At 34.3% G+C, this 24,754-nt stretch overlaps 1 protein-coding gene across 7 annotated transcripts in view; it reads left to right on the top strand.

Annotated features, from left to right (window-relative positions):
- Positions 1 to 24,754, top strand: part of IMMP1L (inner mitochondrial membrane peptidase subunit 1) — an 82,830-nt gene that overhangs the window by 4,806 nt on the left and 53,270 nt on the right. For 6 of the 7 annotated variants that reach the window (XM_072790996.1, XM_072790993.1, XM_072790997.1 and 3 more), the window contains exon 2: positions 15,872 to 15,984. The exons of the other annotated variant lie outside the window; for it this stretch is intronic. The gene's annotated coding sequence lies outside the window, so the exon portion shown is untranslated. The remainder of the gene's footprint in view (positions 1 to 15,871; positions 15,985 to 24,754) is intronic. 7 annotated transcript variants of the gene reach the window in all.

Below are 24,754 nucleotides of genomic sequence, written 5' to 3'. Positions count from 1 at the left end.
GAAAGAAAGAAAGAAAGAAAGAAAGAAAGAAAGAAATTCCTATATACCAACAGTGAATGAGTGGAATTGGAAATTAAAAACAATGTAATTTACATTAGTATCCAAAAAATTAAGGCATAAATCTAAAAAGATATGTACAAGATCTTTATTAGGAAAGCCACAATATTCTGATGAACAAAATCAAAGAAAAAATTAATGGAAAGATAATCCATAATTATGGATAGGAGACTCAGTGTCAAGATGTCAGTTCTTCCCAAATTGGTCTGTAGATTCAAATGCCATCCCAATCAAAATCCCAGGAAGTTATTTTATGAATATGACAAGCTGATTTTAAAGTTTATATGGAGAAGCAAAAGACACAAAATAGCAAACACAATATTGAAGGAGAAAAACAAAATTGGAGGACTGAAACTATCTGACTTCAAGAATTACTATAAAGCCACAGTAATTATGACAGTGTGGTATTGGCAAAAGAATAGACAAATAGATCAGGGGAACAGAATAGAGTACCTAGAAGTAGACTCATAAATCTACTGATCTTTGACAAACGAGTGAAGACAATACAATGAAGCAAAGATGGTCTTTTCAACAAATGGTGCTGGAACAGCATTGGCAAAGAATACAAAAGAGAATCTAGGCACAGACCTAACATCCTTCACAGAAATCAACTCTAGTGGATCACATATCTAAACATAAGATGCAAAACTATAAACTTCCTAGAAGATAACATAGGAGAAAACCTAGAGAATCTTGGGTTTCTGATGCTTTTTTAGATATAATGCCAAACACATGACCCATGAAAGAAATAACTAATTCATTAAAATTAAAAGCTCTTGCTCTGTGAGAGACAATGTCAAGAGATTGAGAAGAAAAGTCATATACTGGGAGAATATATTTGCAAATGTTATATCTGATAAAATATTTTTATCCAGAATATACAAAGAACTCTTTAAAACTCAACAGTAAGCAACCTGAATTAAAAATAGGTCAGAGACCTTAACGGACACTTGACCAAAGAAGACCTACAGATGGCAAAAAGCAAATGAAAGGATGCCGCACATCATATGTCATCAAAGGAATGCAAATTTAAACAACATTGAGATACTGCTACACACCTACTAGTATGGCCGAAACCTGAAACACTGACAACACCAAATACTGATGAGAATGTGGAGCAACAGGAACTGTCATACATTGCTGATGAAAATGCAAAATGGTACAGCCACTTGAGAAGACAGTTTGTGGAGATTTCTTACAAAACTAAACATGCTCTTAACATATATTCCAGCAGTCATGATCTTATACATTTACCCAAAGGAGTTGAAAACATCGACATAAAGACTTGCACATGTATGTGCATAGCAGCTTTATTTATAATTCTAAAACTTGGAAGTAACCAAGATGTCCCTCAGTAAGGAATGAGTAAATAATGTGTGGTATATCCAGACAATGGAATATTGTTTAGTGCTAAAAACAAATGATGTATCAAGCTATGAAAAGATATGGAGGAACTTTAAATACAAATTACTGGGATCCCTGGGTGGCGCAGCGGTTTGGCGCCTGCCTTTGGCCCAGGGCGCGATCCTGGAGACCCGGGATCGAATCCCACATCGGGCTCCCGGTGCATGGAGCCTGCTTCTCCCTCTGCCTATGTCTCTGCCTCTCTCTCTCTCTCTCTCTCTCTGTGACTATCATAAATAAAATAAAATAAAATAAAATTTAAATACAAATTACTAAGTGAAAGAAATCAATTCAAAAAAACTATATACTGATTCCAACTGTGGAATTCTAGAAAAGTCAAAACTGTGGAGACAATAAAGAGATCAGTGGCTGCTAGAGATGGTTGAGGAGAGAGATGAATCAGCAGAGCACAGAGGGATTTTTAGGCCAGTGAAAATGTTCTGTATGATGGATATGTCATTATACTTTTGTCCAAACCAATAGAATATATAGCACAAAAAGTGAATCCGAAGGTCAACTGTGGACTTTGGGTGATTGTAATGTGTCAATGTAGGTAGGTAGGTTCATCCTTGGTAAAAAATGTGCTGTTCTGGTAAGTGACATTGATAATAGTGGAGGCTGTACATATATGGGGTCAGGAGTATACGGGAAATTTCTGTACCTGTCTCTCAATTCTATTGTAACTTTTAAACTTCTTTATTATGAAATTTGCTGTATAAAATTTCAGTCTGAGGGTTCCATAAGCAACATATATATGACCCCTATTGCCGCATAGTGGGAGCATTTTCATAAGGGTTCCAACAAGTTAGTATTCTTGGAAGTCTTCAAATACAATAGAAAGACTGCAGCAACCTATGTAAGGTATACCAAAAAACATGTTGGTCATACTAAACAACTAGCATCTCCTGAATGAAATGAGTATCTCTCCAATTGTCTTTCAATGGCTTTCTGAGACCTAGGGTCTGTATTACCATTGTGACTAAGCAGGTAAACCAAACCATATTAACAGAGACATTGTGAAGGTTTACTGTAGGGTCTGACGTTGTTACGGCAGCATGATTGAATGAATAAATGTCAAGGTCATGCCTGTACAGAGGGAGTTCTTGTATCCTATGTAATCTCATTTTTCTTCCTTTTGGTACACTCATGAAGAGAAACCAAAGTCCTGATTTGCTTTACCTATTTTTTTTTTGTAAATTTTTATTTATTTATGATAGTCACACACAGAGAGAGAGAGAGAGAGAGAGAGAGAGGCAGAGACATAGGCAGAGGGAGAAGCAGGCTCCATGCACCGGGAGCTCGACGTGGGATTCGATCCCGGGTCTCCAGGATCGCGCCCTGGGCCAAAGGCAGGCGCTTTATACTTCATGTACATGAAGCCATATACTGTTTACTCTTGTGTTTGGTTTCTTTTGCTCATTATGCTTGTGAAATGATTGCTATTAATGTATACAGATGTGAATTATTTATTGCTTTATAGTATTGTGAATATATCACAATTCATTATCCATTCTGCTGTTGAAAAAGGATTTGGCTAGTTTACTAATTGTGTCCAAATGTCTTTCTAACGTGATTGTGCCAATTTATACTCTTACCAGGAATATTTGAGAATTTCAGTTGCCTGTCCTTACCAACACTTAATATTTTCTTTTTGCTTTAGCCTTTCTGAAAGGGTTGTGGCATGACATTGTTATTTGGATTTGAACTGATGAAGTTGAGTATCTGTTCATATGTTCATTGGCCATTTAGATAAACCTCTTATATGAAGAGTCAATTAGTGTCTTTACTAATTTTTGTAGAAGTGAGAATGTTGGATTTTCTAGATTTTTAGGAGTTCTTTTTATATTTTGGATAAAGGTTCAGTTTAGAATAAATATGTTACAAATATCTTCTCTTAGTCTGTGACTAGCCTTTTCATATTCTTTTTATTTTTTTATTTTTTGAGGTAATTTCTGCATCCATCACAAGGCTCAAACTTAGAACCTTGAGATCCAGAGTCAGGTACTCCACCGATTGAGCTTTATAGCTGAGTTTGCATACTCCAAGTTTCCAAAGATATCATTGTTTTTCAAAAACCCTGATGTTTACTTTTAAATATTTGAATCTGCATTCTGCTGGAATTGATTTTGTTTTTCCTTTGGTGTGAGGCAGGGATAAAGATGTATTTGTTTTTCCTATTAGATAGCCTATTGACTTACCACTATTTATCGAAAAGACTATTTTTTCCTTGTTATATGGAGTTATCACTTTTTCAAAAAGTAAAGTCCCACTGATTAGATAGATTACTTTCTAGGTTCTCCATTCCTTTGGTTAGTTTGTGATTCTTCAGGTTCTTCAGAAGGATGACTTTGTTTCTTTGTTTTAACTACCTGTACTGTTCTGTGCTCAGGTAAATCAATAAAAATAAGAAACCTTTTGGCCATCTTTTTTTTTACAACTTTGACTCCTCAGCAAAATCTCTTTGCTTCTGTTCAATCTGTAGAGCCTTCACATAATTGTGTTTTGCATTTTGTCTTGAGTTTATGATTGTTACCTATGGGAGAGTTTGTCTGTTATGAGCTTACTTCACCATACTAAAAGCAGCTTTTACTACCTTTTAAATGACTGTAGTTGCTGATATTATTCGTGTTTTTCTTTTTTTTTTTTTTTTCATTGTTAGATTTGCTAGGGATTTTTCATTTTTATTCTTTTTGTAAAAATCCAAATTTTGGCTTTAAAGTTTTTTCTGTTTTATGTTTACTTTTTGTTTTGTCAATTACTGATCTTTATTTTTTTCCCTTTGCATTCAGTTGTTTTGACTGGCTGAGATTTTGGTTTTTCTCCTTTCTGATAAAAGCTTAATTCATTAATTTTCTTCCTTTTCTAATATACTGTTTTATAATCCAGACTGTAATTTCTCTAAATACTGCTCTACCTGTGCCCTACAACTTTTAATATTTTATGTTTTCATCAACATTTATTTCAAAATATTTTCTATTTTTGGTCTTGATTTCCTCACTGACCCGTGAATCGTTTTTAGGACATTTTTAAGAATGCCGAAATAATGAATTATTTTGAATGCCATGAGGCAGGTATAATCTGGGATTGTCTGGGTGCACATGAGTACTTATGATCATCCTAATTTTAGTGGATGTTTAAATAAAAACAGAAAATTGAGGAGTTTGAAATAAAAAAAAATTTGAGAATCTATTGTATACTAATGTCTTGGAGTATTCAATATAATCTGGTAAATGTGTCAAGAGGTAAACATGTTTTGGTTTAAGGAGATTGTTAAGTAAATATCTGTAAGGGTAATTAAACAAGACATTTTTAGTGGTAAACAGTAGAACACTAAAAATTTTTAGTGATGAAAGACAAATGCCAGAACCAGAATGGCCCAATATTGGTATATCTCCTAAACTGGGACTGTTCTTTATTTTTGCGTGTAGCCCAAGGAAGGAATTGAACAACTACTGACTGGTGCCAGGTGCTCCTTTCATGTGTCAACTTGAGGACTCTCATAAGCATAAATATGTGGTGCTAGTGTAAGCCTGTGTGTCGTGCTAATTATCCTGGACAGTTCCGTTGAGATTGATCAATTCATCTTCAGTATGAATAATTATGGAAGTCAAGGGAAAGGCCAAATACTTAAAACCATTACATTTGAATCTTCTTACATCAGATTTTGCATGGAACATCATGCAGAATAGTGAGCTCCCCTGTAAAGAAATCTATAATTCTTGGTACATTGAATAGTGTTAAGAGAGGGAAATATATCACTTTGGACTGCTGTTTTCTAGCTTAAGAGTCTGGATATGAAGTATGTTTATGCTTTATATACTGGATATGAAGTTTCTTGCAGTATAAGATGAAAATAAAAATCGTAGCAAATATTTTAACTCAGAACTAAATTGAAGCCATCTATTAATAAACAACTTTTTAAAAATTTTCGTTATGACTTTTGTTCCATATAATTATTCTACCTTTCTTTCTTTAAATTATATTTTCTTAGGAAACACTTTTTTATTTTCAAATTTGATAGCATTAATTAATTGCATTCTCTACATTGAATTCTTGTGTAATCTATTCCATATCTATAATATTTACTCATTTGTAATGCTATATCTTTTGATTTTTTCTCAATTCTTTTCTCTGAATAACTTTGTAGCATTTTTTTAAAAACCTATTTTACTCCCAACAACAACAAAAAACCTATTTTAAAACTATTTTCATGTAATGACATATTAGGTGTATGCATTATTTCCATTTACAACATTACTGATTTGTTTTTTTCTGAATGTAATCTTTCTTCCTACTTCTTTTACCTATTTTTTGTTTTTCACTATAGTACTTTTGAAATAAATAATTAAAATATAATTCTGGTAATCTGTTAATGGTAATTTCCAAATAAGGCCTGTCCAGTAGAATTTCCTGTGTTGATGGAAGTGTTTTATATGTACATCGTCCAGTGTGATAACCATTCTACCCATATGGCTGTTGGGCACTTGAAATGTAGCTGACACGATTGAGGGACAGAATTTTTAATTTTAATATTTAAATTTAAACACTGCATTTGGCTTCCTGTTACTCTATGGAAAACATAGCTCCTGATCTAGATATGACAGTTTTTTTCTGTAAAAGAACAAATGGTAAAATATTTTAGACTTTACAGACCATATGGTCCCTGTTGCAAGTATTTAATTCTGCTGTTGTAGTTAGTACAAAAGCAGTCTCAGAGAACTTGTAAACAAATAAGCATTCTGTGTTAGAGTAAAACCTTATTTGCTAAAATGGTGCTGGCAGGATTTGGCTCATGGGCCCTAGTTTGACAGCCTCTACTCTAGGTCAGAGATGTGTCTAGGAGTATATATATTTTTCTTTTTCTACTCTGTATTGTCTGGGTCCTTTCTGTTGCTTTTCCGTGCGTGTGTGTGTGTATGTGTAGAGAGTCTCCTGCACTATTTTAGAGAGAGTATTACCTACACTGGGTTATTCTGTATTTCTTCAACCTTTCTTCCAACTCTTCAAGTTTTTTTTTTATATGTGGGGAGAGGCAGTGGTAGACAGGCCTTTTATTTTAAATTTCTTTAAACTCTGCTCTTCTTTTAATCCTACTTTTTCACAGCCTTCTTGTTTTATAGGTGCAATATCTTACACAGTTTCTCCAAAGACGTTAAATAGAATTCTTTTTCTTTTTTCTTCCCTCCTCAGATTACCTATGTTTGCTTTAGAGTTCCTTATTCTCTTTTTCGTGCCTGTGGTTTCCTTAAATTTTGGTCATCCTTGGTTGTCCGTTCATATTGATATATGGCCAGTTAAATAATATGGATTACTGGAGTAGCTTTTCTCTTCCTTTGTTTCTCTAGCAAATCTTTACCCTATATGGAAAGAATACTGATGGATTTTTTTTTCTTAATATGTGGGCAGGACTGACTTATTGGTGTGTTTTGCTCAGAGTGGATAAGCAGATAGCCCAGGCCCTTCTCTAATAGCCAGATAAGGAGGATCCTACCCTAGGTTCCAGCCACCATACTTGGATCCCAAGTTCCTCTCAGGTACTTTTTACCTTTTTTTTTTTTTAATTCATGAGAGACATACAGAGAGAGGTAGAGACATAGGCAGAGGAAGAAGCAGGCTCCCTGCAGGGAGCCCGGTGTGGGACTCAATCCCAGGACCTGAGCCAAAGGCAGACACTCAACCGCTGAGCCATCCGGGTGCCCCCTGTTTTGGTTTGGTTTAGTTTGGTTTGGGTTTTTTTTTGGTGCCCCCTGTTTTTACCTTTGTTTAGTAGGTTATCCTCCATAGCTGTTGATTCAGCCTGCAACCCCTTAAGAGTCACATGAAAAAAATTCCTCTATCTTCCCTGAAACATACTCCTGTGTGTGCTTAGCCAGGGGTTGGCATACTTTTTCAGAGGCCAGATAGTAAATATTTTACATTTTGTAGGCCTTACTACCTCTTTCACAGCTACTCAACTCTAACATTTCCACCCTAACCTACCTATCGTTATGATTTCATATATTATCTTACAGAAATTCTTCAAAATGTCTAGCTAATGTGTTGATGGTTTTCACTCCCTTGTATTGGTCTGAGGATCAGCCTTTTATTCTATTCAGGCCTTCAATGAATTGAATAATTCATACTCACATTAGGGAGGGTGATCTGCTCTACTCAGTCTGAAGATACAAATGTTAATCTACTCTAGAAACACCCTCACAGGAACACCTGGAATAATGTTTTGCCAAATTTCACAGTATCCCCTGGCCCAGTTAAGTTGGCATATAAAATTAGTCATCGTAGTCACATAACTATTAAGTGATAGAACTAGGATTCACAATGAGTTAAGCTGTCTGATGACAAAAATCCGTGCTCTTATTTACTGGTTGCACCTGGACCCAAACTCAATATCCTCCTAAAGATAGCCCATTTAGCCAATTTATGGATATTAGTAAAAAAAAAAAAAAAAAAATGAAGCCTGTTTCCATTGCTAGAAAAGGGTATATATTCAGTGCCCAGGATGGTGAGAAAATGTGGTATGAAACAACTGGGATAGTAAGTGCAACATATTTAACCCCTAGATGAATGATTCTGAGTTTTCTAAAACCTATGTTAATCTGTGAAAGGGAAATTAGACTCTTTGTTTCTTGGGAGCATGGAAATTTTAATTTAAATTGAGGTTAAAGAACTTTTTCATCAGGATTGTCCAGCACTGAAACAAGATCTTTAATAAAGCTATTTGCTTTTAAAAATCTTTAGAATTTTATTGAAGATGGCCTCCCAACAGTGGACTACCCTAAGCCCTGGAACATGTGGACATGATTAGATATCACTTCCCCAATTATGTTGTCATGGGCACGGTTGATCTAAAGATAGGGAGACTAAAAAAATCAATAAAGATAGGGAGACTGACCATGTGAGCCTAAGCTAATCATGAGACCTTTCAAAAAAAAAAAAAAAAGAGAGAGTGTTCTCTAGCTAACAAGAAGTTAAAATCAGAATTTATTTATTTATTTATTTACTTATTTTTAAATCAGAATTTAAACGATGTGACATACTGGGTCTAAGATGGAGGGACCATGGGAAAAGGGATGTAGGAAACCTTAAAGACAATGAAAATGCCCTCAGCTGACAGCAAATAGGAAGAGGGAACTATCTTAGACCATTTCTTAGTGTGAAGAACAGGATTCTGCCTTCAACCTAGAGGAGATGGGTTAGTGGATTCCTTCCCACTGACTCCAGAGAAGATCTCAGCCTGATTTTTGACTTTGGGATACTCTGAGCAGGGAACCCAATCAAGACTGTCTTTGCTGGTAATCCACAGAACCGTAAGGTAATAAATGGATTGATTAAAGAAAAAAAAAAAGATCTTGGGACACCTGGGTAGCTCAGTCGGTTAAGTGTCAGACTCTTGATTTTAGCTCAGGTCATGATCTTGGGGTCATAGGATCAAGCCTCAAGTCAGGCTCCACACTGGGCATGAAGCTTGCTTAAGATTCTCTCTCTCCCTCCTTCTGCTACCACCCCATTTGCAAGCTTGCTCACTCTCAAAAAAAAAAAAAAAATATATATATATATATCTTTAGAGTTTTAATGTCATGTTTTTATTTTTTCATTCCCCAAATGGAAAGTTAAAAAAAATGTCAAAAGCCATTTTGTATAATAGTCATACCCTGTTTTATTTCACTTTGCTTTATTGTACTTCACAGATAATGCATTTATTATAAATTGAAGGTTTGTGGCAACCCTGCATTGAGAAAGTGTACTGCGCCATTTCCAACAGCATTTGCTCACTTCTTATCTCTGTGTCACATTTTGGTAATTTTCAGAATATTTCAACCGTTTTCATTATTGTTTGTTATGGTAATCTGTGATCAGTGATCTTTGACGTCACTATTGTAATTGTTTTGGAACACCAGAGACTGTGCCCATCTAGGACAGTGAATTTACCAATAAATGTTGTGTGTTGTTTTGCCTGCTCCCATTTTCCATCTCTCTGGGTCTCCTTGTGCCTACCTAATATTCTCTGAGACATAACAACATGAAATTAGGCCAATTAATAACCCATCAGTGGGCTCTTAGTGTTCAAGTGAAAGGAAGAGTCCCACCTCTCACTTTAAATCAAAAGCCAGATAGGATTAAGCTTTGTGAGGAAGGCATATTGAAAGCCAAGATACCCTGAAAGACCTCTTGTGCCAAACAGCCAAGTTGTGAATGCAAAGGAAAATTCTTGGAAATTAAAAATGCTACTCCAATGAACACATGAATGACAAGAAAGTGAAACCTCATTGTTAACATGGAGAAAATTTTAGTGGTTTGAATAGAAGATTAAAGTAGCCTTAACATTTTTAAGCCAAAGTTTAAGCCAGAGAAAGCCCCTCTCTTCAGTTCCATGAAGGTTGAGGGAGATAAGGAAGCTTCAGATGAAAAGTTTGAAGCTAGCGTAGATTGGTTCATAAGGTTTGAAGAAAGAAGCTGTTTTTTTTTTTTTTAGAAGCTGTTTTTATAACAAAAGTACATGGTGAAGCAGCAAGTTTTACAGAAGATCTACCTAAGATCATTAACAAATGTGGCTATACTAAAATACAGATTTTCAAGGTTGACGTAGGCAAAACAGCCTTTTATTGAAAGAAGATACCATCTAGGACTTTCATAGGAAGAGAGAAAAAGTTGATGCCTGGCTTCAGAGCCTCTAAAGATAGGCTGATTCTCTTGTTAGGGGCTAATGTAGCTGGCGACTTGAAGCCAATGCTTATTTCTCATTCTGAAAATCCTAGGGCCCTTAAGAAATATGCTGAATCTATTTCACCTGTTCTCTATAAAGGGAACAACAAGCCCTGGATGACAGCACATCTATTTACAACATAGTTTATTAAGTTCGCAATTGAGATTTCACACGCACACACACACACACACACACACACACACACAAAACTAAAAAAGATTCTTTTCAAAGTGTTATTGCTCATTGACAGTGTATCTGGTCACCCAAAGGCTCCTATGAAGATGTGCAACGAGATTAATGTTTTCATGCCTACTAACATAGCATCCATTCTGCAGCCCATGAATTGAGTAATTTCAACTTTCAAATCTTATTATTTAAGAAATAATTTTTTAAAGATTTTATTTATTTGACAGCACAAGCAAGGGGAGTGAGAGGCAGAGGGAGAGGGAGAAGCAGGCTCACCATCGAGCAAGGAGTCTGATGCATGGCTCAATCCCAGAACCCTGGGATCGATCATGGCCTGAGCCAAAGGCAGACACCTAACAGCCACTCAGGTGCCCCAAGAAATACATTTCATAAGGCTGTAACTGCAATAGTGCTTCTGATGGATCTGGTCAAAGTAAATTGAAAGCCTTCTGAAGGAAGGATCACAATTCTCTCTCTCTCACTGTGTGCCTATCATAAAAATAAATAAATAAATAAATAAAATAAAATGATCATAGGATTTAGGAAGTTACATAAACTTAGCTAATAAAGCAGTGGTGGGGTTTGAAAGGATGGACTCAATTTTTTTTTTTTAAGATTTTATTTATTTATTCATCAGAGAGAGAGAGAGAGAGGCAGAGACACAGGCAGAGAGAGAAGCAGGCTCCATGCAAGGAGCCCAACGTGGGACTCGATCCCTGGTCTCCAGGATCACACCTTCGGCTGAAGGCAGCGCTAAACCGCTGAGCCACCTGGGCTGCCCTGGACTCAATTTTTGAAAGAAGTTCTGCTGTGGGTAAAATGCTATCCAACGATATTGCATCCTACAGAGAAATCATTCATGAAGGGAATAGTCAGACTATGTGGCCGACTTCATTGTTGTCTTATTTAAAGGAATCGCCACAGCTCCCCCAGCAAGCAGCACCCTGATCAGTCAGCAGCCATCAGCGCTGAGGCAGCACCCTTCACCAGCTAAAAAATTATGACTGACTGAAAGCTCATATGATGGTTAGCAATTTTTTTTAGCAATAAACTATTTTAAGGTATATTTTTTAGACATAATGTTATTGCATACTTAATAGGCTACAGTGTAGTGTAAATGTGACTTTTATATGCCCTCGGAAACCAAAATATTAATTTGAGTCACCTTATTGTGATACTTGCTTTATTGTGGTGGTTTAGAACCTGCAATATATCTGAAGTATGCCTGTAAAATTTTATCATTCTTCATAATGAAAGATTCAAAAATAAGTTTATAGTCTGGTATTCTCAGGTAAATTCATTTTAAAAATAAAGCAAATCATGTTTCCTTTTTCTATTAACATCTCTTAAATGAATTCACATGAAATTAATGAATTGCTATCATATGTGATGATCATTTTACCTTGCTGAGCATTGGGATATATTCATTTTAGAGCTTATCAGTAGTTCAGTCATGATTCTCTAATTGAAGTAGTTATGTCAACCCTCTTAGTTGGCTCAAGGTCTTGAGCCCTTTTTTTTTTTTTCTTAAGGAAAAGCTTTTTGTGATAAAATTTACCCTTTTAATTATTTCTAAATATACAATTCAGTGCCATTAGGTGTATTTACAATGTTCTATAAACATTGCCACTGTCTGTTTTCAGGTCTTTTTTTATCATCCCAAACAACTCTTTGCCCATTGAGCAATAATTCCCCATTCCTCCATTGCCCAGCCTCTAGTATTTTTATTCCACTTCCTGTCTCTCTGAGTTTGCCTGTACTTCATAGAAGTGGAATTATATATTTGTTCTTTGTTATCATTTGCATAATGTTTTTCACTTAGCATAGTGTTTTTCAGAGTTCATCCATCTTGTAACATGTACCAAAACTTCATTTCTTTTTATGGTTGGGTAATATTTCATTGTATGTATATAGCACATTTTGTTTATCCATACATTTTTTTCCTTAAAGATGTATTTATTTATCTCAGAGAAAAGGGAGAGGGGTAGAAGGCAAGAGAGAGGAAGAGAGAAAGAATCCTAAGTGGACTCCACACTGAGCAGAGCCTGCTATGGATCTCAGTCTTACCACCCATGAGATCGTGGTCTAAGCTGAAGCAAGAGTCAAATGCTCAACTGACTGAGCCACCCAGGTGGCCCTGATCCATACATTTTTTTGATAGACATTTGAGTTGTTTCCTTTTACCTATCATGAGTAGTGGTGCAATGAACATTGGTGCACAAGTACCTCTTAGAGTCCACACTATCAGTTCCTAGGTATATACCTAGGAGTGGAATTGCCAGATCATATGGTAAATCTATGTTTAACTTTGTGAGGAACTGCCAAAAACTGTTTTCCGCAGTGGCTGATCCATTTTTGCATTCTCATTAACAGTGCACAGGGGTTCTAGTGCTCAGCAACTTTTGTTTTTTCTGTTTTTTGGATAATAGTCATCCTGCTGAGTTTGAAGTTGTATATGACTGTGGTTTTGACTAGCATTTTCCTAATGATTTGTGATGTTAGCCTCTTTTGCAGTCTAGATAGATGAAGGATTATCCAAGTTGTCTGATGCTGATTTTTTTTTTTAACAGTTCCTTCCTCAATTTATCTCTTTCTCTTGCATTTTACTATAAGCAGCAAGGAGAAACCAGTATACATCTTTAACACTTTGCTTGGAAATCTCCTCAGCTAAATATATAAATTCATTGTTTACAAGTCTTGCTTTTCACCCAGTGGTAGAGCACAATTCAGCCAAGTTTTCTGCAACTTTAAAATGAGGATTGCTTTCCCTCTGGTGTCTAATAACATGTCCCTCATTTCCTTCTTGAGGCTTTACCAGAAGTCCTTTAACATTCATGTTTCTACAACATTCTGTTCCTGACCAAAATCTGTAATTGATTTTCTAGAATTTTCGTAACAAAATACTACAAACTTCGTAGCCTAAAACAACAGAAATTTACTTGATCACTCTTGGAAACCAGAAGTTCAAAATCAAGGTATCGGCAGAGCCTTGTTTGTTCCAAAGGCTCAAGGGAAGAATCCTTCCTTGCTTCTAGCTTTTTATGGCTCCTGTTGCTCCTTGGCTTGTGGCAGCATAACTCCAACCTTTGCCTCCATTTTCACATTGTCTTTTTTTCTGTTTCTCTTTATGTCCTTTTTGGTCTCCTTATTCTAATCCTAATTCTCATTGGATTTAGGACCTAACCCTAATCTAGTATGATCTCATATTGGCCTGTACCTTAACTATATCTGCAAAAACTCCACATCCCAATAAGGTCACATTCTGAGATTCTTGATGGACAGGAATTTAGGGGGAGGGAGGAACACTACTCAACTCACTACAGTCTCTTTTTAGGTAATTATATTATAAATGTATTATAATCTGTTCATAATTTTTAAAAATAAACATTATATATAATATTGTGTGATTATTTTTAAATAATTAATACCATTAGTGTTAGTATTCATATTAGAGAGTCCTGAATAGGGAAATCACTTTTCTTTACAGACTTGACAGTATATATTAGAAGTAAGGGTTTATTTCATGTATCTTTGCTTTTTAATGAAAATGTGCACATGCACACACATGAATAAAACGTACTGAAAGTTCTTTTGAGTTTAAAAAGTTTGTTACTCAAGGGGTGGTGGAAAGGGAGGTGGGCAGGGGGTTGGGGTGACAGGCACTGAGGGGGGCACTTGATGGGATGAGCACTGGGTGTTATGCTATATGTTGGCAAATTGAACTCCAATAAAAAGAAATTTAAAAAAATAAAAAAATAAAAAGTTTGTTACTCATTATTTATTCAAACTGAGGTGATAGACTCTTAAATCACTTCTTTATTAGAATAGAGGTGGTCTCAAATTGATTGGAATGAGTGTGTGAGGTTAAATTTTCTTGAGATTTTTCAGAGTTTCAAGATTGACTCCAAAATGTTGAGTTCTTCGAATATTTAATGACTCAGAGGAAAAAAAATATTTTTACAAGTAGCAACAAGATAATTTAAGTTTATTGAATTTCCAGTCAGGTTAGATTGTTAAGATCAACAACAGTGCCTGTGAATGGGTAAAGAGTATATTTAAACAGGCTGCTGCAGAAAAAACTCACTTTTAAGGGTCCTAACATAAAAGAGATAAAGGTGATACAGTCGTAAAAGGAAGAGTTTGAATAAAACAAAAATTGAGATTGAAACAAATATATTAGAAAAGAGACAGAGGATAGACTGATAGAAATAAAAGTATCACAAAAAAGTGAAATGTACACAAGCAAAGGCAAGAAATAGAATAAGAGAAAGTCTTTAAGGAGGGCAAAATATAAGAAATAATTCCATGAATACCTTAATGTTAAAGGGTAGAAGACTGATACATCAATTTCTTTGACTTCATTAAAATTAATAATACTTATTGGAGAATCACTGTAGTCTTGATAGCATATTTGTCAAGCTTTTCATATTTTATCAGAAAATAGTAGGAACCATTTTATATATTATTCATTAAATTTCAAATAAATATCATTGATATATTAATATATCAATATATAATAATGTGTATGATGTAAACTATATGTTATCATTTCAGGATGAATATGTTTTAATGGCAAATATTTATTCTTCAGTGTAGAGACTGAAATGTTGCATGTAAACATGTATGAAACTTTGACATCTCAAATAAAAGTGGAGATAAAACTTTACTTATTTTTGAAGTAAAATTGACATACAGTGTCCTGTTAGTTTCAGGTGCACATCATAGTGATTTGGTATTTTTGTACATTATGAAATAAGTCTGTCACTAAAGTTACTATAATGTTTTTGACTACATTCCCTATACTATATATTATATCCCCATGACTTATTTTTTTTTTATAACAGAAAGTTCATTTTATGTTTGTAAAAAAAACCTTTTTTTCCAGTCAGAGAACGGACCTGGAGCTATTTTAGTTGAATAGGAGCAGGTTTTGACATCCAAGACAGTATCAAACATAGTGTGTTTTTCTTTTTTTTTTTCAGTGTGTTTTTCACTTGTCACCTTTTAACTCATCATGGAGTATTTCTGCAATATCATGTATATTTACTTATAATTAGTAAATATTTGATGAATCAGTTTTAACATCCACATTATGCACTACTGTGCTGCCTTTTCATTGTTAAAATTAACCTCAGATATTCATGCTGACATATAGAAATGATGTTATATCCTGTTACTTACAAATTGTTTGGAGTTTGATGTATTAGAACTGCATATGGTTGGCTTATCTCCTTTAAGTCCTTGACCACTGTTCTCTTTAGTTTGGTTGATACATCATGTCACCCACTTACTTTCTTCTGTTTAAATTTTCTGGTGGATAAAAGGACTTTAATATAATTCTGGGTTTTTAAAAATTGTTTTATCCAAAGTGTTACTATATATCTGAATTTATAATCCCATCGACCCACTGAGAGAAATATATACCTTAACAACTAAGAGATATTTAATAATATTTTATAGTAATTCAACTTAACACGGCTGAGGGAATCCTTTACCTAATATAATTTTGATTTCCTGCTTTAGGAATCCTGAACTCGTGGATTACCCATATATACTCTCAGACATGCTTTAGATGATATTTTCTGGAAGCCTTGCAACTGCCTTAAAAATTGAATGTATTGTATAACAGACCTATGGTAAGTGTTTTTTTTTTTTTCCTCCTTTTTTTTTCTGTCGGTTTCATGTTCATGTTAAGTCTTATGAATGTTGTAATGCTGCTCCCTGCTGGACACAGTGTAATTTTTTAAAGTTGGCACTTAATAGATGGGCAAATAACTGGTTAGCTGGATCCACTAAAGAGGGTGCATTCATAGGAAAACAATAGTATACAACAGAAGCAACTTTATTATCATAATGAGTGATAGCATTGTGATAGTGTTGATATCTGGAGTATGAGGAAGTTGCTGATGGTCTTGCTTCTGTTTCATTGTCTGCTTCGTGTATAGTGGCATCTATAAGTTATAACAAATATATGTTGAAAGATGCTTGTAGGTGTTGGGATTTTCTACGTTGTATGTGTATAATGTTTATAACTGAAGCCAGTTTATTATTTTTATTCTTCTTATTGTTAATCTTTTTTTGTAATTTAATTCCCTGTACTTTTGTTTTTCCAAAGGAAACATTTAAAACAGCTCCAGTATAATTTAAATTAGGCATTATTGGATCTGTTTTGAATGAATCACCTTATATTACACTTTATACAGTGGACTTTAAGTGTAAATTGCATTGTATATCCATCCTATAATCCAGCTATCATGTTTTCTTGTACAAATAGTGAAAATATTTTCAGAGAGCAAAATTGGGCTGGACCTTAAGTATCATGTCTCTGTCCATCCTACCATGAAACCTCACATTGTATGCATACACAGATGCTCCCAAAATTGCTAGAAAATGTGTGACAGTTAAGAGTGTTTTTCTTCTTACTAATGAGCTAAAATATATTTTTTGGAGTACATCCTATATAAAATTATTACCTGGATATAATCTAAATTATTTCTGAAAGTAAGCATACATTTCATTGAAAAGAAGAAAGAGTAACAGAAACAACACGGAGTTAAGCAAAGATTTAATAGTTTAACTATTCTTGTACTCTTTAATGGGCTGATACTTTTTTTGTAGCTATTGGGAAATATTTGAGTGAAGTAGACTCTTAATTAGGATTGTGGAGAATTAAGCATTTATTTTCTTTATTATTAAATATTAAATCACTTATTTCTTATTTCTTCTAAAAATTAGAAATGTAAATAAGTAAATTGTTAGCAAAAAAGAGGAATTCTTTTCCTTCTCTATAAGAATGTATTATTTCAAAAAATATACTATTTTAAACTTATTATAAAACAACATAATATAGAAACATAAATGTGGGGGTGCCTGGGTGGCTCAGTCAGTTAAGCACCTGCCTTCAGCTCAGCCCAGATTCTGGAGTTCCAGGATCAAGCTTCGCATCATCAGGCTCCTCATTCAGCAGGGAGTCTGCTTATCCTTCTGACCTTCCCCCCCTGTGCACCCCCCCTTGCTCTCTCACTCTCTCTCAAATAAAGAAATAAAATCTTCAAGAAAAAAAAAAGAAAAATACATAGTAAAAGAAGTAAATATAAAGCAAACATCCATGTAACCATAGATAATTTTGGCATCCCAGAAACCCTTGATACATCTCCTTTTTGTTCAGAAGTAACCAATGTCCTGACTTTTATGCTAATTATTTATATAATTCTATATAATTTTTATCATTTTTATGTGTATTTCTTAGCAACATGTTCACTTTTTTTTGTCTTAATTTTTATGGAATCACATGTATTTTTTGTAAACAATTTAATATTTTTATTGGTAATGTTTTTATTTTGGAGAAGGGTATAAAGAATTAAAGATATCAATGTAAAGTCAGAGAGGACTCTCTTTATTGTACTGGGGAGCTTAGGGACAGGAGGAGTTCTAAAACATTTAGATGTAACATTAATTAGGGTGGGATCAAGTTGCCAGGGGACAGGGTAAGTGGGAGGCTTGAAAGATGGTTAGGAAGGGACAGCATTCTTCAGGAAAGGGTATAGGCTAGGGGTGGAGGTATTACACTAATAGGAACTGTCATAATGCAGTTAGAAAACATGGGAAAACAGGTGAGTTATCTAGTGTGCACTGCTTGCAGGACCCAAAACCTGATACAGTGCTTGCATTGTGTTTCTTGGAACAAGTCTAGGGGCAGAAGCTCAGAACCCCTATCAGTAGAGATGGAGGCCACCTTGGTGCTGACGCTGCCACTGCTTAGCAGGGTGAGGAAATTCCCAGGAACATATGGCCCAGGCTTTGCAGCAACATGGAGGTCCAACTGGAGCAGCTCCCTGAATACTTTGGACCAAGTCCTTGAGAGTCACAGCTCAATGGAGTACAGCTTATAGAATGTGGCTTTGATGCTAGGCTGCCAAAGAAGTTCCAAGGATTTTACTTGTGTATGTTGAAGGTGATGAGGGTGATGTCCTTTTTGTGCTTGGTGTTCTCCTGACCTGGGTCACATCACAGCACACATTCCTGCTGGGGTCCAGCTTTTTCCAAACTCCAGCACCTCAGGGATGTGTCATCTTCCAGCAGCTGGAAGAAGTCTTTGTTCTCCATTGAGGCATGAAGAGGATGGGTCCTCTTCTAGCACCAGTGTTAGCACTCTAGTCAGCTGCAAGGTCTCCATTGCCTTGTTTAGCCATTTTTGCAGGTGTCAGCTTTGACTGCAGAGACAGAAAGATGGCTGGGGGTGGTAGAGCTGAGGTCTGGACCCTATGGCTAAACCAAGAGCTCATGTTGGATACTGACGAAAGATTAGCACCTGTGACTGCCTTCATGCTTTCCTTCAGGATTTGCTTGCCTGCCTCACCATGATCCTGATATGGCTACTGGGTGCCCAGTGGGGTATCAGGCAGCATTGGACATGGGTGGGTCAGCTGGTAGTGCCATTGTCTGGAATCATATGTATTCTTTCTTCCTTTATTTATTGTTCTGCTTTGTAGATCATTTATGTAGTTGCAGGTAATATTCATTCCTTTTCATCATTTTATGTTATTCCTTTGGAATGACTATGACAGAATTCATTCATGCTCTTGTTGGTGGATATTTGGGTTATTTCTAGTATGTGGCTATTATAAATGAAATTTCCATGAATATTCTTTTACATATCATATGTTGTTTTTTATGTGTATCAGGTAGAAAAAGTCATATATTTTCAAGTTAAAGATAATTCATTATATGGTATTTTAAATTAATTTAACTGAGTACATGAGAAATTTGTTGTATCTTGAGAATAACACATATTCAATATTGGAAAAGATTCTGAAATGATTATAATTTCTTTTACTTTAGGCCTTAAATGTAAATGTAAAGTAGCATATAGTTTGTGATAGTTTCAAAACAGTATGTATGTAGATAGATGTATAGGTATAGTAAAGAAATAGATGATAAGACTTAAGGTAGTAACTCTGTGGTTTACTTTATTAGTAAATTCATTCTGTTAACATGCCATATTTTGTATAACTCCTTCACTTTACTGATGAAGAAACTAAGGAGGGCTAGAGAGATTGAGTCACTTGGACAGGTCATTTAGCAAGTTGGAGCTAGAAACCAGATCAACCTGTCTACTTAGCAGTCACAATGTAAAGAAAACAAAGTGAAAAGTGAAATCAGGATATTTTTTTTTAGTGTATCCAGCCATCTAAGTGGAAAATTTGCCTGACTAGCTTTCAGAAATTATCAGATATCTTTTTGACTGTTAACCAAAAATTGTCTTAGGACAGGGAATTCCATGTTTGAAGCCCCCAAAATGTTACCACACTTTATCATAGTTCATCTCCTAAAAGATGGCCATAGTATAGTCTAACCTTGGGAATTTTACTTTGAGTGATTCCTCGTTCATTAGGCATCAATAACAAATGGTATATTTCTCATCCGTTAATTTTGTGGATAATTGAGTCTTATCCTTTTATGTGCCAAAACTTGTTTTGTATGAAAATTTTTTCAAAATGTTTTTAAAATATAAAATTTACCCTTCTGTTAAACAGAACAAATGGAGTATAATTTAAGGTTATTTAAATTTTTTTGCTTGTTGTCAGAGTTGTCATAGTGAAACATCAGTCACTTGACAGAATTTAAGTGATTTCCTCAGAGACTTTTTGCTGTTTTCCTATATTGTTCTCAGCTGATAAGTTTTGTGTCCTGGGACCTTGTGATGTGTGGTGTTTGTTTTGTTTTGATTTACTTTTGTTGTCTTTTGCTGTCAGTGCGTTCTATTGACTCTAATATTAAAATCAGCATTTGCCTAACATACATTGTTTAGGTGAGAGCTTAAGTGTGGTTCTGCGCCATCTACTGACTAAGGGCACAGAAGGTGTGGCAGGTTTTAAAAATTGACTGTGGGTTCATCAACTAAGCTAACCACTTTGTTTCAGAGGACTGAGATTATCTGACTGCTGATTTCTGAATAATTGAGATGCAGCATAGATCGCATATACCAGTGCATCCTCATTTGGGTAATAAAAATTATCATGCACAGATTTTCTTACAAAACAACGATATTAAAACTGGAGTCGCTTAAGGATTTCTTCAATGGGAAGTCCAATTGACAAAAGTGGGTATTTTCTAATTATAAAACAGTTGATAGGATTGGCATTAAAATTAAAAAAAATGTATTAGGTGACACAGCCATTTGAGAATGGCAGTCATAAAAATTAAACCACCTTTGAAATGATAGCTTTTTCAAGGACAATATAGAAGTAACACAGATTTGGTTTCAGGAAAACTATTCATTTCAAAGTGAAATGCATTTGATTACTTATGCAATTATAAACTACTGAATGTGAATTTAAAAAATACTAGGGTAGGAGAGTATATTTGTTTTTATTTGTTTTTATTTTTATTTTTTTAAAGAGTTTATTATTCATGAGAGACACAAAGAGAGAGAGGCAGAGACACAGGCAGAAGGAGAAGAAGCAGGCTCTACTCAGGGAGCCCGACATGGGACTCAATCCCGGGACTCCAGGATCACACCCTGGACCGAAGACAGCACTAAACTGCTGAGCCACCCAGGCTGCCCTATATTTGTTTTTAGATCAGAGGAAGGATAGATATAGTTGCTATCCCAGTACATCATTATAATTTCCTATGTCAGTGAGGTTTTTGAAAAATCCTTTGTTTTTAAACTTACTATGTGAACAGATTTTACATGTGTAATTGGGGTAAAACAAACAGTTTTATGTAGTTTTTTTTGCAATAAGAACATCTTTGGGAATTGCCTTATGAATAAAATATCTTAGAGGCCCAAAGAGAGAAATAGCTTTTCCTAGGATACATTGAGATGTTTCAGTAGTGGAAGTGTAAAATGACACAACCCCCATAGAAAACAACAAATTGGCAATTTCTAGAAAAAGACCAATGCATTTACACATTTGTCTTTATACTAATTCCAGAAATTTATTACAGATATGCTTGTGTACTCATGTAATAACTTATATATAGGAGTTTCTGCTATAGCATTTTTACAGTAGCCAAAGATTGGAAACACCCCTAATGTTTATCATTAGGGTGCTGGTTAAATGAACTGTGGCATATCTATACAATGAAATATTCTACAGCTATGAAAAGAGAGAGGATATTTTCTTTCTTTTTCTTTTTTTAAGATTTTATTTATTTAATCATGAGAGACAGAGAGAGAGAGGCACAGGCACAAGCAGAGGGAGAAACAGGCTCCATGCACAGAGCCCAATGTGGGAGTCGATCCCAGGCCTCCAGGATCACATGCCCGGCTGAGGGCGGCGCTAAACCGCTGAGCCACTGGGGTTGCCTGAGAGGATATTTTCTGAATGCAGATTTAGAAAGTTTTGAAACATACATTGCTATTTTAAAAGAGCAAAGTTCAGGGGTGTCTGGCTGGCTCAGTCAGTAGAGTGTGCTACTTTTGATTTTAGGATGCTGAGTTCAAGCCCCATTTTGGGTGTAGAAATTACTTAAAAATAAAATCTTTAAAAGGGCAGAGTTCATTGTTTAGTAAACTACTTATTGCTTAAAGGGGAAGGAAATAAAAATATATATTCATATTTGCTTATGTTTGCAAAAATAAAATTTGAAAGGTTATACAAAATCTCAATCGTGTGTGGATGGATAGGGAAAATGAAGTAGATGGGACTTTTAACTGTATATCATGTAGACTGTTTAATTTTTGAATATATTAATGTGTTACTTATTAAAAATAGTTTTGTTTCATTTGTAAATCAAATGAGAGGGAAAGGGGTAAGTTTGTTATATTTGCCACAAAATTAGCTAATTTAACTCCTTTATCCCCAGAGCCCGTTAGTTAGCACTGAATTAATATTTGTTATAGAAATGAAAAATGAATCCTATAATCTTTAGATGACCTCTTTTAGCTTATTTCTTAGAGTATTTTTTCCATATGAGAAAAACAGTTTTGTAGATTATGTGTTGATTCCAGTATAGAAATAAAGGAAAATATTTAAGTGGGAAGTAATGAGATAAATCGTTTAGCTTATCATACTATTGTGAAATTTCACTTTATTTGTATGATACTGATATTAAAGAATTAATTATATTTTCTTTAACTTCATTGAAAACTAAAACAAGATTTTTCAAGAGATTGCTTAAATTAGGTAATAAGCATTCATAATTAACAAAAGTTTATGAAATTTGAAGGCAGGGGGAAAACAGTAAACATATGTATTCTTTATCCTGCTTTGTCTTCTGTGTTACTTTATTTTCTCATATAAGGGCAAATGTTCAGTACTGAGATTGTTTTAGCTCCATTATTATAAAAGCAGCAGCAGCAGTAACTCCTGACAAAAAGGCTAGATACCTTTGAAAATATGGTATTAGAGGTTGGGGGTTGGGGAAGATAATAGGGTGAGTGGCTTTTCCTTTTCCATTTAAAAGAGTCCAGGAATTTGTCTCAGCTATTGAGTTGAAAGTTTGATTATTCAAATAAGTAGTTTAAGAATGCTTAGTTTTCACCTTTTAGATTTTATATACATCAGTTTCTAAATTTCTTATAAGGTTTTTGAGTATGTTTGTATACTGTATTAGTGTGTAAAACTGCCTTTTTAAAGAAAGCTATATATATATATATATATATATATGGAAAAGTAGATGGCTTAGTGAATTTTCTAGAAGCCAAATACACCCATGTAACCACACCCAGATAAAGAAAATATGATGTATGTGTTTTGTGTTACATATATAGGATCATACAATAGAATTTTTTTTATGTTTGGTTTCCTTTATTTGCTATTATGTCTTGAGATTCATCTGCATTGTTGCATGTTGTTTTGGTTGGTTCATTTTCATTGTTCTAGTCCTTTGTATGACTGTATCACAACTATTTTTTTTATGCATTCTGTTAATGGACATTTGGGTGGTTTTCCATATAATGCTACTATAAACATTCTAATATATATTTCTAGATTAATATGTTTGCATATTTCTTTTGTGGATGTCTGTCAGTAGAGTAGTGGTTAAATGAACTATGGCATATCTATACAATGAAATACTCTACAGCTATAAAAAAGAAAAGATGTTCTCTAAATATGTTATATTTGAAAATTATTTTTAGAAACTTTTAAAAAATCATTTTGATTTTAAGTAGGATATTTTGTTAGCATCTATTTGTGTACAAGTTATGAATATTCATAAGACTTTCAGTGATACTTTTATTCAGAGATATTTTAGATGTATGTTCTGATTATGTGCTATTATTGCAGAAAAGTGTCTTTATGTGCTCTAGTATATTTTTATCTTGTCAATGATATATATTATAAACTTCCTGTTTATTAATTTTGGATTTATATTTCATAATGAGAGTAATTGCCTATTTAAAAATATATTTTGTCTTTGATCACAGTGCTGAAATGAAAGAAAGGCGATTATACTTAACTCTTAACTAAGCACTTAGATATTTTTCACTTGTCATTACATTTCTTAGTTTAAAGCATCAAATTAAATATTATTTTATCCTGGCTTTTATTTTAATTCATGCATTTAAAAACTGAAATTCAGATAAAAGATAGTTTCAAAATAAATTCAGTATATTATTTATGAGTGGAGCAACACATTAGCATTGGGTTCACAATAGATCATATCGCTTTTATTCCATCTTACAAGCTTAGCAGCACAAACAGAATAATCAACATATTATTTGGCTGTCATCTGCTGAACAGAAACCAGAGATCACAAGGAGGTTTTCCCTAGCTGTGGTGATGGCCTTTTTGTTCCAAGCCCCCATCTGGGAGGGCCATGGTGTGTTATCATATGGAACGCGGGGTTTTCTGTAATCTGCTTAGCTGCACTGCAGTTTGAATCTTCATTCCATGTTTGTGTAATTTATAATTTTAATGAGACCACGGCTCTTGTGGGCTTTGAAATATATTAAAAGCTCTTTTGTGCATATGCTTTTGTTCTTGCTTAATAGGCTCAGTGTATTTAAAACTGATGAATTTTTATTCATGAATTTGGATGTCTGGGGATTAACTTAGACTGAATATCATTACACTCATATAGTGATGCTTAGAAAGTTTTTTTATTGTTATTATTTTGTTTTTATGTGTGTCTCTGTGTCTATGTGTCTCGGTGATGATACTTGTTACCAGAAAAGGAAAGAACTTACATAATTTTAAAAGGCTAGGAAAAAGAAACATGGCTAGATCATAAAGAATTGATTTAGATTTTTATCCATCTTATTTATTGATACTCATAATTCATCATTAGTCTTAGTATTTTAGATAAATATTATAAAGGAATAATTATGAAAAGCAACTTTTCAATGAGTTAATACCTATATACTATTGTTTACATTGAAATAATATTCCAGTGTGTGACAAAGATAGACTTTGTATTTTAATTGTATGACATCAATTGTCTAGTCATACTAAA

This window comes from Canis lupus, chromosome 21 (assembly GCF_048164855.1).
Source record: "Canis lupus baileyi chromosome 21, mCanLup2.hap1, whole genome shotgun sequence".
Lineage (NCBI taxonomy): Eukaryota > Metazoa > Chordata > Mammalia > Carnivora > Canidae > Canis > Canis lupus.
Note: the sequence above shows the minus strand (reverse complement) of the source record. Positions and strands in the feature narration are given on the sequence as shown.